This window comes from Protopterus annectens, chromosome 17.part0 (assembly GCF_019279795.1).
Source record: "Protopterus annectens isolate FY-2018-M chromosome 17.part0, PAN1.0, whole genome shotgun sequence".
NCBI lineage: Eukaryota > Metazoa > Chordata > Ceratodontiformes > Protopteridae > Protopterus > Protopterus annectens.
In genome coordinates this window covers 762,511,397-762,530,899 of record NC_056751.1, presented here as the reverse complement: position 1 = coordinate 762,530,899, position 19,503 = coordinate 762,511,397, and the positions used below count along the sequence as shown (strand labels likewise).

The 19,503-nt window shown below is 40.4% G+C and overlaps 1 protein-coding gene across 1 annotated transcript in view; it reads left to right on the top strand.

The window, feature by feature from the left end:
* The window catches only part of LOC122791308 (troponin I, cardiac muscle-like), a 337,956-nt gene that overhangs the window by 247,855 nt on the left and 70,598 nt on the right, over positions 1–19,503 (top strand). The gene's annotated exons all lie outside the window — the stretch shown is intronic.

The following is a 19,503-nucleotide window of genomic DNA, read 5'->3' as shown; positions in this document are numbered from 1 at the left end:
CAATCCCAGAACATTCTAGTCCTCTGTAAAGAAACTTCATAAGCCAGGTATCCCAAGACAACCAAGCTCAAACCCAGGTGATGCCAACATCAACAAAGCAAATAAATTTAATAAATATTTCATCAGTTTAGTTCAGTCTTTAATCAAATCAATTACCAATTCCCATAAAAGGTCCCACTTTCAACAAACATCTTGAATCCCCATGTCAGCAATAAAAAACACTGACAAAATCTAAAACCTACATTTGCTGTTGATAGCTTTCCCAACAAATATTTTAAAATAGCCAGTGATGCCCTACTCTTGCTCATTTCTACCCCAAACAGGTGTATAACAGAAGTCTGTGTCCCCCTGTTTGGAAATATTTATACATTATCCTTTTGTATAAAGGTTGTGCCTCAGCTGACATAACAAACTGGAGACCCACTGCAATACTCCCCCCATAACCAAAATACTTAAAAAGTGCATTCCTTCTCAACTTCTCCATTACCTTACCAAGAAAAGTCTTCTCCTACTCAGCACAGTTTTTGCCCTGGACATAATACCACTTCTGCTCTACCATCCTTTCTTAATACAATCCGATAAAATAGAAATGAAAATAAAATTATAATTGTAGTCTTCCTTGGCATGTCCTAAACTTTTCATACTGAATCACATTCACTGCTCCTGTAGAAACTGAGAGTGCTCAGGCTTTCTATCAGTTCTACAGCATAACTCAAAAACTACCCATACAACAGATCCTAGAGAGTAAAATGGCAGAACCCCCCCCCCCCCATACACACACACTTGTACCCACTAGAGTGTCTCAAGGATCTATCCTTGGCCTCTTGCTCTTTAATATTTTCAATAATGATCTCCACACAGCAGTGCAAGGATCAGCATTAATGCAGTATGTTGATGGTGCTACAATAATCTGCCCTGAGAAAACTATGCCCGACCTGAAATCAATCACTCAACAAGCTTTCACCTCGATAGAAGCCAATCTGTTATTCTCCCCAAAAGCTCATGCAGTAGTTCCAGCTCATACTCCCAACATTACAAAGTTAGAAGTTGTCCACCATATACTAAACTCCTAGGAACTGTAATAGATGAAAACTTGGCCAACAAATCACTCAGTCTGTTTATTTGCTTTTGTTTACCAGGCAAGTCTGGCTGGGTCATAAAAGACCCCTTTTTAGTGGAGGCCAAGACAGACAGGCTCCAATTATATTATAACAAAGATTTACAGATCAAAGACAGTAAATAGTTAAAACGTATAGACCTTTTACAGTGGAGTTATAAGCAGAGAAATACACATTTATTAAAATTAAAATGTATACAGAAAGACTGTTCAACTAATGAAAGTAAACTATTTACAGAAAATAACTGCAGTAAAAACAAGCTTGATAACTTGCAAAGGGAATATAGCTATATACAAATGTACTGGTGGGTATGCAATAGAGAAATACATTTATATTCCTGTAAAACACAGATACAGTTCTAGGAAATGGATGCATATGTATGATGTAAAAACAGTAATGTCAAGTACTTATGTAGGAGGCAAAGTATTGTTTCTAGGAAATAAAATATATATGACATTGCTAAAAGGTATGGTGGTGTCCAATAATATGTGAGATAGAGACTAGTCCTGCAGGAATACAAAGATTATTATGGAAGAGGTGAGTGAAAAACATGACTGAGAGAGAGGAATAGGAGCTAAGTGGTTCACTATGTAAAGAAAAGACATTGTTAAGTTAGGGACCCAGAATACACACCGGTGGAGGAGTATAAATAAAAGGCACAGATAACTTGGCCTATTGTATAGAGCAAACCTGTACCGCACAGGTATTGCTCACAACAAAGTTGCCTTAGGCTATTTAATGCCCTAATTACTATATATCTGCCCAGTTTTTATAACTCTACAAACATCCAGATGGTCACAGTGTAGTCCATTCCACTTTTGTTGAGGAAGGATGACTGGATATACTCGATATATCTCAAGGATGCCTATCATATAAAGATTGTGAAGCAGTTCAGGTGATTTCTGCACTTTTGTCTGGCAGCCAATCATTATCAGAGGTGATTTCTGCACTTTTGTCTGGCAGCCAATCATTATCAGAGGTGATTTCTGCACTTTTGTCTGGCAGCCAATCATTATCAGTCTTTGGTCTCGCCACAGTACAGTGGATGTTCACTAAGTGCATGGCAGAAGTGGCAGCCTGGCTAAGGTTACAGGGATTCCTGGTCTTCCCATATCTGGACAATTGACTCCTTACTGTTTCAAAAATCTCCAAAAAAAGTTTGATCACATATGTTAGAAGACTGTTACAATAAAATTGTAAAGGTAGCAGCCAATCCACCCAAGTCAACTCATCATCGCAGTGCTTCCCCGCAATTAGAATGGTTGTAACTTCAAAAACCCTTAAAACTCACTCAACTAAAAATAGCACAAGCAATCCTATTCCAGCCAGAAAAATGCCCATGCAGTGGTATTGTCCTAGTCATCCCGTACACTCAAGGAACAAAATCCTTGCAGTTGTACAAAAATCTAACAACGCTTTAGGCGACGCAGTATTCTCTATCTCTGTTTCATAACAACAGAACTCTCTTTCCCTCTACACCAGACAATTCAGCTTGCATAAGTCATTTGAATGTTGTCTAAGGTCTCATCTCCCACAATGCTGGAACAGAAAATGCTCATCTACATCAAATAACGTCACAGGGGTTACCTAAATAACCGTAAAATGTGAAGTACCAGAATAAAGTTCCTGTTCATTTGACTGTGAAACAGTTTTTCTCTGCTGCTTCCCTTTTTGCAAAAACCTTATAACCTCATATACCCCAATATTTCGATAATATTTTCCTCAAACTCAGTTTATAACCTACTATCCTCTAAAAACATTTCCCCTTCAGCTATCTTCTTCTCATAATCCCTCATATCTGTAAACTACATACTTACTATCCTCTACACCATCACATATCTTACTAACCCCTGTGCACTAAAGAATCCATTATAAAGTACATTGTACTACAGCTGTTTCACTCTAGTCCCAATGTCAATGCAACGCATCACTTTTAATGCATGTGTACCAGTGTCGATGCAACGCATTGCTTTTAATGCATGTGTACCAATGTTGATGCAATGCATTGCTTTTAATGCATGTGTATCAATGTCGATGCAACACATTGCTTTTAATGCATGCGTACCAGTGTCAATGCAACACATTGCTTTTAATGCATGTGTACCAGTGTCGATGCAGTGCATCGCTTTTAATGCATGTGTACCAGTGTCGATGCAATGCATCGCTTTTAATGCATGTGTGCCAATGTCGATGCAATGCATTGCTTTTAATGCATGTGTACCAATGTCAATGCAACACATTGCTTTTAATGCATGTGCACCAATGTTGATGCAACACATCGCTTTTAATGCAAGTGTACCAATGTCGATGCAATGCATTGCTTTTAATGCATGTGTACCAATGTCAATGCAACACATTGCTTTTAATGCATGTGTACCAATGTCGATGCAATGCATTGCTTTTAATGCATTTGTACCAATGTTGATGTGCATGTGTACCAATGTCGATGCAACGCATTGCTTTTAATGCATGTGTACCAATGTTGATGTGCATGTGTACCAATGTCGATGCAACACATTGCTTTTAATGCATGTGTACCAATGTCGATGCAACACATTGCTTTTAATGCATGTGTACCAATGTCGATGCAACACATTGCATTTAATGCATGTGTACCAGTGTCAATGCAATGCATTGCTTTTAATGCATGTGAACCAGTGTTGATACAACTCATTGATTTTAATGCATGTGTACCAATGTCGATGCAGTGCGTTGTTTTTAATGCATGTGTTAAAACATGTATACAGAAGATGAATTTAATTGTATTTGTGTTATTATAATGTTTATTTACATTACAGTTAAAGAAGTATGACTTCAGTTGTTGTTGTTTGTCTTTCTGCTTTTCCCGGTTAGGGGTCGCCACAGTGGAACTCCGGTCCGCTAATGATTGGCAGTAGATTTTCACGAACGCCAACGTGCCAGCTCGACGTCCAACCTTCAACGAAGGCATGCCCATTTATGCATGTCTTTCGAATGCCCAACAAACCATGGGGAGGAAATGCAGACTCCACACAGAAGGCACTCCCCACACTCCAGCCGAAAATCAAATGGGAATACCTCTTGTTGTGAGGCAAAAGCGCTACCGCAGCACCACCGAGGATTCTTTACAGAGTGCTTTATTTTTCTTTGTGTTACTATGATGTTATTGTTAGAGCTTTCTTCCCTGGACCTCTGTTGAAAATGGGTTCCTGCCCAGTGTGCCTTTCTCGGTAAACAAATGCTAATAAAAAATGATAAATAACAGCTGAAACTTATCTTGATAAAGACATAATTAAGTAAGGACCTTTTATACACACACACACACACACACACACACACACACACACACACACACACACACACACACACACACACACACGCACTTGCACACAGATATATATATATATATATATATATATATATATATATATATATATACTGCTTAACTTTTTTTATGATCGAGAGTAGACTTTTCTATGTCATGATGCATCACCAGATGAATTTTGGCTTTGTAATGTTTTAATGAGTAGCTATCACCTGAATGAAGAATTCTAGTGGTGTGATACCATTCAATGCAATTAGGGATAGTTGGGGAATGTTTAGGATGGAGTAACTTGCAGTAAAGAAGGCTGTAGCTGGTTATATTTAAATCAAGGTCACTTGAGAGATACCAGGTTGCAGTAATGAAATCTAAGTGATTTATGATATATTTGTTCCAGCTCAGCTTAAATAACTTGTTTCAAGATTTGTAAAGATGATACATCTATAAACTAGAATTGTATGGTCTAAAATGGCTACTAGTTTAAGTTCCGAGGTGTAGTAGGTAAGGTAGTATTTGGCCCTGTAGAGGCTGTTTAACAATTAGTTGCATGTCTTTTACTGTTGCATAGACTTGTTTCGCAAAAGAGAGTGAATCATCAAGTGTAACTGCTAGGTGGTTTGTAATATTAGAGAAAGAAACATCACCAGCAGACATTCTACTCTGTGATGTCGGGCAGCTAGAGAGGTTGTAGTTACTGTTGTAGAACCGAATATAGTTCCTATGAGTAACATTAAGGACTGGGTTACAAATGAGGCACTATGTGAAGAATTCCTTACCCAGTTTGTTAGGGTACTCTGGAACCATTTGATGCCCAGGTTGGTAAGTTTAAGAGTAGTGATCATTTCTGCATAAGAGTTTAGTATTTGGCACAGCCATACCTTATTTTATTTAGTTATTTATTTGACATTTGTTAACTGGGTTAGTCCAACTGGGCTAATAGCCCATTTTCAGTGGAGACCCGAGGAGAAAAGCTCCAAAAGAGAAACATGTACATTACAAAATGTTATGAGCACATACAGAGTTTCAATATAGACTAAATTACAGTATTAGATTCATGAATGAGAAATATTATACATATTTAACATAAGTTACAGAGAATATAGTGAATGGATAGATAGAAGTTACAGAGAATATAGAAGAAAGAGAAATAAGAATATGCAGGATATGTAGATGGAAGTCGGGGGAGAGGGGGAGAGGAAATATAGTATTGTACTGGATTAGGTAGGGGGGTGACAGGGACAAGTCTTAGTGCTAAGAAGGTAGAGTTTTAGTTCCTTTTTGAAGTGTTTGGGGTGGGGAATTGATCTGATATGGGAGGGGAGTTTGTTCCAAGTCTGGGCTGTGGTGGGTTTGTAGAGTAGTTTGCCAGCACTTGTATTGGGGTGGTAGATGTTCACGAGTAATTGGTTGGAGGTGTGAAGAGTACATGTAGGGGTATAATAGGATACCAGAGAGGAGAGGGCTGGGCAGGTGGATGGTTTGTATACTATACTGTGTAAGATTTGTAACTGAGATGGCAGGAGTTGTTGGGGGAACACTGTAACCATTGGAGAGTGTTGAGGGAATGGCAGTGGTGAAGAGCTGTAACCATTGGAGAGTGTTGAGCGAATGGCAGTGGTGAAGAGCTGTAACCATTGGAGAGTGTTGCGTGAATGGCAGTGGTGAAGAGCTGTAACCATTGGAGAGTGTTGAGTGAATGGCAGTGGTGAAGAGCTGTAACCACTGGAGAGTGTTGAGCGAATGGCAGTGGTGAAGAGCTGTAACCATTGGAGAGTGTTGAGTGAATGGCAGTGGTGAAGAGCTGTAACCATTGGAGAGTGTTGAGCGAATGGCAGTGGTGAAGAGCTGTAACCACTGGAGAGTGTTGAGGGAATGGCAGTGGTGAAGAGCTGTAACCATTGGAGAGTGTTGAGGGAATGGCAGTGGTGAAGAGCTGTAACCATTGGAGAGTGTCAAGTGAATGGCAGTGGTGAAGAGCTGTAACCATTGGAGAGTGTTGAGGGAATGGCAGTGGTGAAGAGCTGTAACCATTGGAGAGTGTCGAGTGAATGGCAGTGGTGAAGAGCTGTAACCATTGGAGAGTGTTGAGGGAATGGCAGTGGTGAAGAGCTGTAACCATTGGAGAGTGTCGAGTGAATGGCAGTGGTGAAGAGCTGTAACCATTGGAGAGTGTTGATGGAATGGCAGTGGTGAAGAGCTGTAACCATTGGAGAGTGTCGAGTGAATGGCAGTGGTGAAGAGCTGTAACCATTGGAGAGTGTTGATGGAATGGCAGTAGTGAAGAGCTGTAACCATTGGAGAGTGTTGAGTGAATGGCAGTGGTGAAGAGCTGTAACCACTGGAGAGTGTTGAGTGAATGGCAGTGGTGAAGAGCTGTAACCACTGGAGAGTGTTGAGGGAATGGCAGTGGTGAAGAGCTGTAACCATTGGAGAGTGTTGAGGGAATGGCAGTGGTGAAGAGCTGTAACCATTGGAGAGTGTTGAGTGAATGGCAGTGGTGAGGAGCTGTAACCATTGGAGAGTGTTGAGTGAATGGCAGTGGTGAAGAGCTGTAACCATTGGAGAGTGTTGAGCGAATGGCAGTGGTGAGGAGCTGTAACCATTGGAGAGTGTTGAGTGAATGGCAGTGGTGAAGAGCTGTAACCATTGGAGAGTGTCGAGTGAATGGCAGTGGTGAAGAGCTGTAACCATTGGAGAGTGTTGATGGAATGGCAGTGGTGAAGAGCTGTAACCATTGGAGAGTGTTGAGTGAATGGCAGTGGTGAAGAGCTGTAACCACTGGAGAGTGTTGAGTGAATGGCAGTGGTGAAGAGCTGTAACCATTGGAGAGTGTTGAGGGAATGGCAGTGGTGAAGAGCTGTAACCACTGGAGAGTGTTGAGGGAATGGCAGTGGTGAAGAGCTGTAACCATTGGAGAGTGTTGAGGGAATGGCAGTGGTGAAGAGCTGTAACCATTGGAGAGTGTTGAGTGAATGGCAGTGGTGAGGAGCTGTAACCATTGGAGAGTGTTGAGTGAATGGCAGTGGTGAAGAGCTGTAACCATTGGAGAGTGTTGAGCGAATGGCAGTGGTGAAGAGCTGTAACCATTGGAGAGTGTTGAGCGAATGGCAGTGGTGAAGAGCTGTAACCATTGGAGAGTGTTGCGTGAATGGCAGTGGTGAAGAGCTGTAACCATTGGAGAGTGTTGAGTGAATGGCAGTGGTGAAGAGCTGTAACCACTGGAGAGTGTTGAGTGAATGGCAGTGGTGAAGAGCTGTAACCATTGGAGAGTGTCGAGTGAATGGCAGTGGTGAAGAGTTGTAACCATTGGAGAGTGTCGAGTGAATGGCAGTGGTGAAGAGCTGTAACCACTGGAGAGTGTTGAGGGAATGGCAGTGGTGAAGAGCTGTAACCATTGGAGAGTGTTGAGTGAATGGCAGTGGTGAGGAGCTGTAACCATTGGAGAGTGTTGAGTGAATGGCAGTGGTGAAGAGCTGTAACCATTGGAGAGTGTTGAGCGAATGGCAGTGGTGAAGAGCTGTAACCATTGGAGAGTGTTGAGCGAATGGCAGTGGTGAAGAGCTGTAACCATTGGAGAGTGTTGCGTGAATGGCAGTGGTGAAGAGCTGTAACCATTGGAGAGTGTTGAGTGAATGGCAGTGGTGAAGAGCTGTAACCACTGGAGAGTGTTGAGTGAATGGCAGTGGTGAAGAGCTGTAACCATTGGAGAGTGTCGAGTGAATGGCAGTGGTGAAGAGTTGTAACCATTGGAGAGTGTCGAGTGAATGGCAGTGGTGAAGAGCTGTAACCACTGGAGAGTGTTGAGGGAATGGCAGTGGTGAAGAGCTGTAACCATTGGAGAGTGTTGAGGGAATGGCAGTGGTGAAGAGCTGTAACCATTGGAGAGTGTCGAGTGAATGGCAGTGGTGAAGAGCTGTAACCATTGGAGAGTGTTGAGTGAATGGCAGTGGTGAAGAGCTGTAACCATTGGAGAGTGTTGAGCGAATGGCAGTGGTGAAGAGCTGTAACCATTGGAGAGTGTTGAGGGAATGGCAGTGGTGAAGAGCTGTAACCATTGGAGAGTGTTGAGGGAATGGCAGTGGTGAAGAGCTGTAACCATTGGAGAGTGTTGAGCGAATGGCAGTGGTGAAGAGCTGTAACCATTGGAGAGTGTTGAGCGAATGGCAGTGGTGAAGAGCTGTAACCATTGGAGAGTGTTGCGTGAATGGCAGTGGTGAAGAGCTGTAACCATTGGAGAGTGTTGAGTGAATGGCAGTGGTGAAGAGCTGTAACCACTGGAGAGTGTTGAGTGAATGGCAGTGGTGAAGAGCTGTAACCATTGGAGAGTGTCTAGTGAATGGCAGTGGTGAAGAGCTGTAACCATTGGAGAGTGTCGAGTGAATGGCAGTGGTGAAGAGCTGTAACCACTGGAGAGTGTTGAGGGAATGGCAGTGGTGAAGAGCTGTAACCATTGGAGAGTGTTGAGGGAATGGCAGTGGTGAAGAGCTGTAACCATTGGAGAGTGTCGAGTGAATGGCAGTGATGAAGAGCTGTAACCATTGGAGAGTGTCGAGTGAATGGCAGTGGTGAAGAGCTGTAACCATTGGAGAGTGTTGAGTGAATGGCAGTGGTGAAGAGCTGTAACCATTGGAGAGTGTTGAGCGAATGGCAGTGGTGAAGAGCTGTAACCATTGGAGAGTGTTGAGTGAATGGCAGTGGTGAAGAGCTGTAACCATTGGAGAGTGTTGAGTGAATGGCAGTGGTGAAGAGCTGTAACCATTGGAGAGTGTCGAGTGAATGACAGTGGTGAAGAGCTGTGATGTGAGTTGGTGGCAAATCTAGCTACGTTGTGGTAGGTTTGTTGGAGTTTGGACAAGGTTGTTGTTTGTAAGTTCGTAAGGACTGGGGCAGCATAGAGGGGGAGGGGAGGAGTAGAGCCTGAGTCAGGGACAGTCTAGCATTGGGAGTTAGGAATTGAGGAGGAAGGGGAGGAGCAGAGCCTGAGTCAGGGAGGGTCTAGCATTGGGAGTAAGGAATTGAGGAGGGAGGGGGGAAGTCGAGCCTGAGTCAGGGAGAGTCTAGCATTGGGAGTTAGGAATTGAGGAGGGAGGGGAGGAGCAGAGCCTGAGTCAGGGAGGGTCTAGCATTGGGAGTAAGGAATTGAGGAGGGAGGGGGGAAGTCAAGCCTGAGTCAGGGAGAGTCTAGCATTGGGAGTTAGGAATTGTTTATTTCGGTAAGGGAGACCTAGGTTTTGGCAAGTTTGTTTTATGCGTTGTAAGACATAAGTTAAATCTGAGCTCATCATGTCTGATGGTACCAAGGAGATTAGTGTGTGTGCATCAGGTTCAATGCTCGTCTTGTTGGAGGATGTGATGAGAAAGTTTGACTTATGTTGGGAGAGAGAACAAGGGAGGAAGAGAACAAGGGAGGAAGAGTGGGAGTTTAGCTTTTTGGGGGTTTAGGATAAGTTAATTATCAGACAGCCATTTTTCAGTGGATAGAAAGGTGGCTTGAGTTTGTGTGTGGAGATCAGAGATATTATTGGAAATGGAGATGAGAGTTGAATCGTCAGCATATTGTATAAGAGAGGATAGTTTACAAGATGTGTGAAGATCATTAGTTTGTTTGTTTGTGTCTTTCGGATTTTTCCCGGTTAGGGGTCGCCACAGCGGAACTCCAGTCTGTTAATGATTGGCAGTTGATTTTTACGTACCGGCTTGCCAGGCCTGATGCACAACCTTCAACGAAGGTACACCCATTCACACATGTCTCCACGCAGAAGACGTGAAGATCATTAGTGAAGATGCTAAATAGAAGGGGACCCAAGATGGAGCCTTGGAATAGGCCAGATGTAATGGGAAGTGAGGAGGAGCAGGAAGAGACCTAACAGACAAATTGTTGGCTGTTAGATAACTGGTGAACCACTGAAGTGAAGGAGGGCAGACGTTGAGGTTAGCAAGTTTAGATAGAAGAATGGAGTAGGAGACAGTGTCAAAGGCTTTAGATAGGTCGAGGAAAAGGCAGGATATGAGTTGGTTGTTATCTTTGCTTCAGCTATCTTGTGGGTAAAACATAAGAGGGCAGTAGTGGTGCTGTGGTATGGCCAAAATCCATGTTGAGTGGAACTAAGAAGGTTTTCCTGTAGTAGAAAGTTTAATAGTTGAGTATGGATGCATTTTTCAAGTATTTTAGATAGTGGGGAAAGGATGGCTATGGGTTTGTAGTTGGACGGGTCAGTAGAATTTCCTCCTTTATGCTAAGGGATGGTGAAGAAGGATCTCCAAATTTCAGGGACTATAGCTTCTTGGATAGATCTATTGATTAGTAGGGGTATGGGGAAGGCTATGGATTCATCAGCTAATTTGAGGAACAGCGGTAGAAGGTTATCACAGGAGAGAGAGAGAGCAGGGTTTGAGTTTGAGCAGTAGTGATTTGATGTATACAGTGGAAACAGGTTGGAAGGAAAAGAGTTTTTTGTTGTTGGGGTAGAGGCTTGACTGTGTAACATACTTCATAGCAAAGTGTTTTAATCTGCTCATTACCCAGGTAAGTCCACTGGACAGAGTGCCTCTTTTACAGAAGTGACCTAGGAGCACTGTCTGGTTAAGTGACATCCTCAACGTCACACAGTACACAAATGGAAGTGGAAGGAACCAAACCCTGCACTGTTGGAAGTAGCTGATTGAGAGCCTGAACTATTAAGCTCTCCATTAACTTCCTGATTTTCATTATTGTGTTCCAAAGTCACACTCAAAGAACTGTATAACTTGAGTGCTTGATACTGCTGCAAAGGCATCTCATGAAATCTACCTGCCACTCAAAGAACTGTATAACTTGAGTGCTTGATACAAAGGCATCTCATGAAATCTACCTGCCGACTCAAAGAACTGTATAACTTGAGTGCTTGATACTGTTGCAAAGGCATCTCATGAAATCTACCTGCTTAACTCCTGTCCTCACCTGTACCCTTTTCCTGCTTACTTTCCTTTACAGTCTTACAACCCATACATCAGTTAAAGAAAGAAGTAAATGAAAGTTATGTAATTACCATAAAGATAGATTTTTGTTGTCTATTTCCATCTAGTTTAACCTGTGGGTTATCAGATCCAACTCAGAGCCGATGCCAGCCTTTTCTCAGAGACTTTGATTCATAGGTTCATAGGTTAGTACTAAGCTAACTGCCCTTGCGAGCCATTTTAAGCGCAGCCAATTATCCCTTGTGAGAATCAAACCTTGCACCTTGTGTTTGTTAGGCAAACACCTTAACCATTAGGCCACCCTCCCAACCCCATTCCACAGCTCCACCTCCTCTACCCATAATACACCGCTCCCCATCCACCTCAAACTGAGATTATCCCTCACACTGATGTTAGAACATGCAAGAACTACTCCAGGAACTTAATAAAGGACCTGAAAGGGATGCCTCTTAGGCCTGGCTGCCCACTTACATGGAAGACAGACCACTATCAGGAGGGAAATATAAGGGAGGGACATTTGAACTGAAAGGAAAAAGACAACCTGGATCTATCAAGTAGACTCCAAAGAATTTTTCCTCAGGTAGATAACAAATGTTAGAGGTGTGAAGGGGAAGAATGAGGTAATTGGTAACATATTTTCCTGGTGTGTAATGAGTTGGCAGACTTTAAAAATTCCCATACAGACTACTCTATCAGATAGACTAGGTGAGCAATTTGGCATAACTAAGGAAAAGATTTTCTTTAAGTATAACACAGAATTGGAATTGCCTAGACATATGCCTTGCTGGGTCTTACTATAGTGGCTGCCAAAAAACAATTATTAGAAATATGGAACTCAAACTGTAAACCAGCTGTAATAGAAGATCTAAATATAGTAACAGAGATAAAGCAACTGGAAGTGGGATTCTTAGAAAAGGGTAGCAGTAAATTACATAGAAAAAACTGGAAATTGTGGGAACAGTATATGTAGAATAATGCTTTGGAGGAGGAATGAGGTTAAAAGAAGGCAGGATTTGAATGAGCAATGTAATGTTTGACTTTCAATGATTGGATAGATTATAAGTGATGTCAAATGTTTGCAACTAAAAATATGTGAATATGGTTTGTTTTCACTTATATAAATGTATGACTGCCTATGTCATAAGTGATAATTTAATAAAGATGTTTCTTTTTTAAAAAACATGGATCTGTCATTATGATAAGTGCATAACTTTCATATCCAATGCTGTCTTTTCTGTCTGGCTTCATCCTGTAGGACAGAGTCCCCAGCCACATATGACCCCAGCAAAGACCTAGAAGACAACAGTTTGCAAAATGGTGGAACCAAGCGAGGCTATGGACCTCGACTGTACATCCATTTTTAATTGGACATGAAAGTATGAGTACTAGCCCAAGGAGCAGTGGACAAATGTCTTCAGTAGAGGCTCTGGAGAAAAATGCAGCAGAGGCAGCCACTGCCCTCATAGAATGGCTCTTGGGTATTGCAGGAAAAGGCCTTCCTCTTGAGTTGCATACCAAGGAAATGCAATCAGAAAGCCTTTTGGATACAGTTGACTCTGACCTGCTCAGTCTGGCCTTGGAAAGGGAAACAAACAGTTGTTCTGTCTTTCTAAAGGTTTAGTTCTGTCCAAATAAAATATAAGTTGTCTATGACTGCCCAGACAATGCAGTAAACATTCACCCTTGCTGCTGAAGTTTGGGAAGAACATAGGCAAATGAATAAGCTGATTCAAAGTAGACTTTAAGGTTACAGTGTGCAAAAAAAGGGGATTAGTCCTGAGAGTAAACCTGTCCTTTTGAAAAATCAGATAAGGAGGAGCAGAAGATACTGCAGAGTACCATCTCACCAATGTAATAGTCACCAGAAAAAATAGGTTACCAGGATAGCAACTTCAAGAGAATGGGGGCCAAAGGTTCAAGAGCACAAACCGCAAATCCCACGGAGGGACAGGATCTCAGCTTTGTGGTCATAACAAGAACACACCCTTCAAGAAAGCTTTAGAGGTCTTTTAGGGCAGCTACAGGAATATTCTCTCTGCCAATGCAAACTGAACCTTAACAGCAGAACAGCTTAGACAAGACTGATAGAAATCAACAAGGAGATCCAGAACAGCATTAAGTGGGTCTGAAATGGGGTTAGACTCTCTTAGTCAAAGCCCAGACTGTAAAGTATTTCAGTTTACTAGCATAGATCTCCCATGTAGAAGGTTTCTGGGAAGAGGATAAAATATTGATAACTCTGTCAGAGATTCTGGGATTCCTGGCCATCATGGGAACTGGAGAAACCATGTGATTAATATGAAGCTACAAACGCTGAACAGACAAATCTCAGCCGGATGTGAAATTAACCTAGGAATGAGGAGGATGGCATTCGCTGCTGACCACACAGTCTCTGACCAGAGAAATCCATTCTATGGCATTGTCAGCAGATGTCGAGTTCAGACACCCAAAGCCAACACTCCTCAGACCCGAGTGAGACACCAGTCTCTACGGCCGACCCAACTTGCTCCAGTGCCGAGTCCAGAGCAGAAATGTTGAGTGTCAAGGCCCCAAGAGGAAAGGGTGACTCTGAAAGTTGGAAAGTCAAACCTTACCCCAGAACCATGGCTTCTAGGCATCCCCAGCTCCAACAACATTGGATTTGAGATGGCCAAGGAAGGGTTCAATGCCTGAAGCAGCCAAGTCACAGTCAACCTTTGTGCAGCAAAGCAACTGAATCCATAAACTCCAGAGCTGAAGGGCTCTAGGAAGAATAAATAGTAAAGGATGGAGCTTAACCATCCTGCACTGGTGCCAAGGCAGCAGGAAGGAGCCCTAGCTGCATCTGTGCCTGCAAGAAGTAGCCCATCAGCTACTCCATATCTGAAGAACTGCAACTCACAACCAAGCTGACAAAGTCACCAAAGAGGGCTTCAACACCCTTCTCACAAATTGGGATCCAATGATCAGATCTGAATCAGAGAAGTCTGGATACAAGGTGGAGAAGGGGAGACTCAGTTGAGATCGGAACACCTTCATTGACTTTCACTGATAAAACACATGAGCATGTACTTAGCAAAGTGCTTTGCAGACTTTCAACAAAGTACTTTTTGATATAATGCTGCAGTATGATTTTTGACTAAGGCAAACTTGATATAAACAATGTAACTCTAAATTTATACACATTCATATGCATCTTTACTGGACCCATGTATATAGTATGCATGCATGCATATGCACACACAAACCCCAATATTTTTACTTGTTTGTTTATTTTTTGTGTAATGTTTTGCCACCATGGCATAGAATGTTGTTCTTGATTAGTTAGTCTTTTAGTGATATCTGACTTCAAGACCACAAGAACTTTAGCACACAAATCCTTCCATGATCAGCTACTTCTTTCAGTTCTTGCAAATTCATATTTATTGCTTTAGTAACATTGCCTTTCCATCTTAGCCTGTGCTGTCCCCTTCTTTTGCCTTCAATCTTTCCCTGCATGATTGTCTTTTTTTAATGAATTCTGTTTTCACATTATGTGGTCAGAGTACAAGAATTTTAGGTTTACTAACAGACCATTTAAGTGGCAACAGATTTAATCTTTGTGCAGTCCACGAAATTCACAAATGTTTTCTCCAACACCACAGACAAAACGTTTGATTTTCCAGCACATAATCCTCTTTGTTGTCCAACTCTCATAGCCACGTGTGGTTACTTGGGTAACCATAACTTTGACAATATGCATCTTTGTTAATGATGTGATGGTTTTGCTCTTTATAATTTTATCCAGATGTGCCATAGCTTTGTGTCCAAGAAAAAAGTTTTAAACTGTGGATTGAAATTTATACCTACGGTAATACCTCAACTTTATGAAATAAAATGTGACATCTATAGATTTAGGAGGAAACTACATTCAAAGAGTTTAATAGTAGAGTGAATGATGTTTGCTGTCCTGGTAAGTCTGAGAATAGTATGGATGCTTTGAGTGATGAAAGCTTTTATTCATGTAACCCGGATGGGGAAGTAAATGCATATTTTCCTTTAGATACAAGTCATACTGGATATAATGGTACTTTTATTCCACCCTTCAGCAGACACAACATTTTTATGCAATGTTAAATTTATCTGTTGAGAAAGAATTATGTGATTTTAATAGATAGAATTATGCTATGGATTATAATCTGACCAAAAATGAATGGAATATGCTATTGTCATTAAAGACAATATTTGATTTTTAAACCTACAGACAAGAATGATAAGCTGGTTATTATGTATTATATACAATATCTGAACGTGTGCAATGAACATCTGAGGGATAGTAATGTTTATGATAAAGTGGAATTTGGTACATATTTAACAGCTGTAAAAGAATGTAAGGATTTGATGATGAAAGGTTTAAGGCAGGTTATTTTACTTCTGAGGATGTGAAGAAGAAAATTACTGTAGATGGATGTAAAATGGCATACTTTTATTGTTTACCAAAAATACACAAAGACATGATTAATCCACTGGGTCGTCCTATAGTTTTGGGTAAGCAGTATTTTACACAGAAGATAGGACAGTTTTTAAATTTTTTTCTTATTGTCTAAGGTACAATTGTTACCATTGTATATGAAATATGTTTTTGACCTTCTAGACTAAATTAGTAATACACAATGGAATGAACAAATGTATTGGATAACTATAGATGTAAAAAGTCTATACACAAATATCCACCACAATTTTGGGATCAAGGCCTTAAGATTCTTCTTAGGTAGTAGTCCTGTGACAGAATATATTGGGGAACTAGTATATTTATGGCTTATAAACAACATCTTTGAATTTGATGGAATTTTGCATCACCAAAAGCAGGGAACAGTGATGGGGGCAGCTTTTGTCCCCCCCCCCCCCGTATGCTAACTTAAGCATGGGCCTATTTGAGGTGGAACATGTATATAAGTTAAAATTTTTCCAAGATCATGTAATAAAGTGTTACATATTTATTGATAACTTGATTTTTTTGTGTGATGGGGGTGAAGATAAGGCAAAAAAGTTTGTATGTGAGTTACAGCGTAATAGATTTGGTCTAGAATTTCATGGTTTAAAAATGGGTAAAAAAGTTTCTTATTTAGATGTAGTGGTGGATATTAGTGATGGAAAGAATACCAGAACATCAGTGCATAGAAGGTTTAGTAGTGGAATACAATATCTACAAGCACAGAGTTGTCATGCACCACACACACTTCAAGCTATACCATCTGGAGAATTTATATGGTTATACAGGCTGTGTAATAACAAGAAAGATTTTATATCAGAAATGGAAAAGACAATTTATATGTTTAGTCGTAGAGCATTCAGCAGTGGTTTGTTGGAAAAGTGTTGGGATAAGTTTGGTAAAGAATACATTAATAAGGAAGTTTACAATGGAAAAAGGTGCGGACATCATGTAAATTCGGAAAGCAATAAAAAGGAAGATGTTTTCTTACGACATACAACTCCTTTAGCCCGAAACTAGTTGATTTGGTTAAATTCTATTGGGAATATGTAGTGTCTTTGAAAGGTTTTTCCCAATGCATAAATTGTATGTCTATTACATCCTATAAAAAGGAAGTATTAGGCATTTTATAGTAAAAGGAAGATTTACCACTCTCCCTATAAATCTGGCAAGAACTTTAATGGATAGTGGCACTATACCCTGTGGGAGATGTAAAGCTTGTGAACATATAGTTACAAATTTTACTAAAATTAATAGTCTCAGTTTTAATGTTAAAGGTCTATATGGGTGTGATACAGACGGTATTATGTATGCATTCAATTTATGTGGGAGAACGTAAGAGATCATTTTAAAAGTAGATTAATGGAACATATAAGAGATATTGTTAGGAACAAAAAGTAGAGTTCAGTAGCATTTCAATAGGGTTCATGGGGGTGAGTCTGCAGGTTTATTAGGTACTGTGTTAGAAAAAATAAATGTTGCTCAATATGACAATGTGGATATTAAAAACAAATAACTTTTTAAGGAATCTGTATATATTTGAAGTATGACACTTTAGCCCCTAAGGTGTTAAATCTAGAGTGTAATTGGAGATTTTTTTTATTTAGAGGTTTTATTAAATTGCTTAATGAAGTGTTTATTGGTTGATTGGTGTGTGTGTATTTAAGGCAGGTGTGTGTTTGAGAATGTTATACTCCTTGAAGGCTATTGTGCCGATACGTCAGAGGAAATAAAGCTTTTTGGTTACTGGCTGGTCATTCGCTTTTCTTTGCTCTTTATTGTGATGGTGAATCTAAAAAAGTATCTTTTCATTTCAAACCTGTAAACTCCACCGGTTCATTCTTTCAGCCAGAAAAAAAATCTGCCACTGCCTCCACCTTTTATCCATCTATCTGCAAATAATTGTTAGGACTAGATTATATACTTTTATTTATTTATTTGTTTGTTTGTTTGCTTGCTTGATGATGAGCAGCAATACAGCTTTGACACTTTCTAGCTCACCTTCATCATCCTCACTTTCAACCATCAGAGTGGGACCATCTGCATATCCGAGGCTGTTAATGGTTCTCCCAACAATATTGATTTCAGCAGCTTGATTCCTCTAACCTAACATTTTGCATGCTATATTCAGTGTGTAAAATAAGTACGGTAACAGTATGCAGCTTTGTCACACCCATTTTCCAATCTTGAACCCGTAAACCATTCCATATTCAGTACTAACTGCTGCTTCCTGTTCTGCACAGATTCCTTGAGAGACAAATAGGATGATCCACTATCCCTGTTTCTCAAAGAACTTGCAATAGTTTCTTATGGTCCAGACAATCAAAGGCTTTAACGTAACCAGTAAAACAGAAGTAAATATTTTTGTGGTATTTCCTTGTTGTCTCCATTAGCTAGCACATGTTGCCAAACTGATACCTGTTAGGTTCCTCCCAGCTTTGTCTTCTATCATACTCACTTTTACCTAGAACTTTCCCTTAATGTCACCAATCTTCTCGAATAAATCGTTTATTTTTACAAAGTACAATTGCTCACACCATACCTGTCAACTCCGTCAATTGAAAATTCTGGACAAACCCAACAACAATGATGGAGGAAGAATCAAAACCAGGGACGTTTGTTTAAATATTGAACCAATTACTTTTGAGAAAGAGTTTCTGCATCAATCTGCATTTTCTGAACAATAAGAAGTACAAAACTATAATGTTTGGCTTTATTGACAGATTGTAATCCTCAGTGATTTACTCGAAAATCAAACTTTTTTCAAAGGCTAGAACAAAAACGTGAGGAAAATCAGAGACAGCTGAGACATATGACACACGCAAAGTTATATGTCAGCATAGTAAGTACAGCAAATAGTAGTTAAATGTGACTGTAGCAAGTGACATAAAGCAAGAAGTCAAAATCTGGTGTAATACAGTATAAGGTCACATTGTTGTTTGGCATTTAATGTAGGTAAGGCAAACAGCTAAAAAAACAAATGCACACATGAATTCCCAGAGATTAGTAACAAACATGACTGACAAGGGTAAAATCATTTTTAAGAAAAAATTACAAAAAGACCCAGCAGAGTTCCATATAACATATGTTACAGCATGCTTGCATGTAACATGGGTGTTGGTGTACTGTCCTCATAATTTAGTTGTGTGTAATCTATTTATAGCCTACTGATATTACCCATTGTATGGGATGCTGGTTTGTAATGGGATACTGCAGACGGTAGATTCATGGTTTGTGGGTGAGAAATGTAGACAAGCAGGTGGGACTAGTCAAGTCACCATAAAGAAAATAATGAACATTGTCTGGACTGCATCGTTTTATCTGTCATATGTTGTTTATGTTACTAGGTCTAATAGGAGCAGTTTTTACACCCCTTATACTGTATGTAGAACGTCGCCATTTCATACATATATCACTTTTCCAACCTTTACCTCTCAACAGCCATCCATTATTAGTTAAAGCTGTTAATTTAAGGCCTTTGTATAGTCCACAGAGTTTTTCTTTTTTTTTTCTGGTTTCTGTGATGGGGCTATATGTTTTTACCCGACTGGGCCCTCATTTTATTGAATTTGTATTGCATTTTTAATAGCTCTTTTCTGAATTTGAAGTTACAGCTATAAAGTGAGTTGAGTTTCGCAACATACATTGTTATTTCTCTGAGCTTTGAAACAGATTAT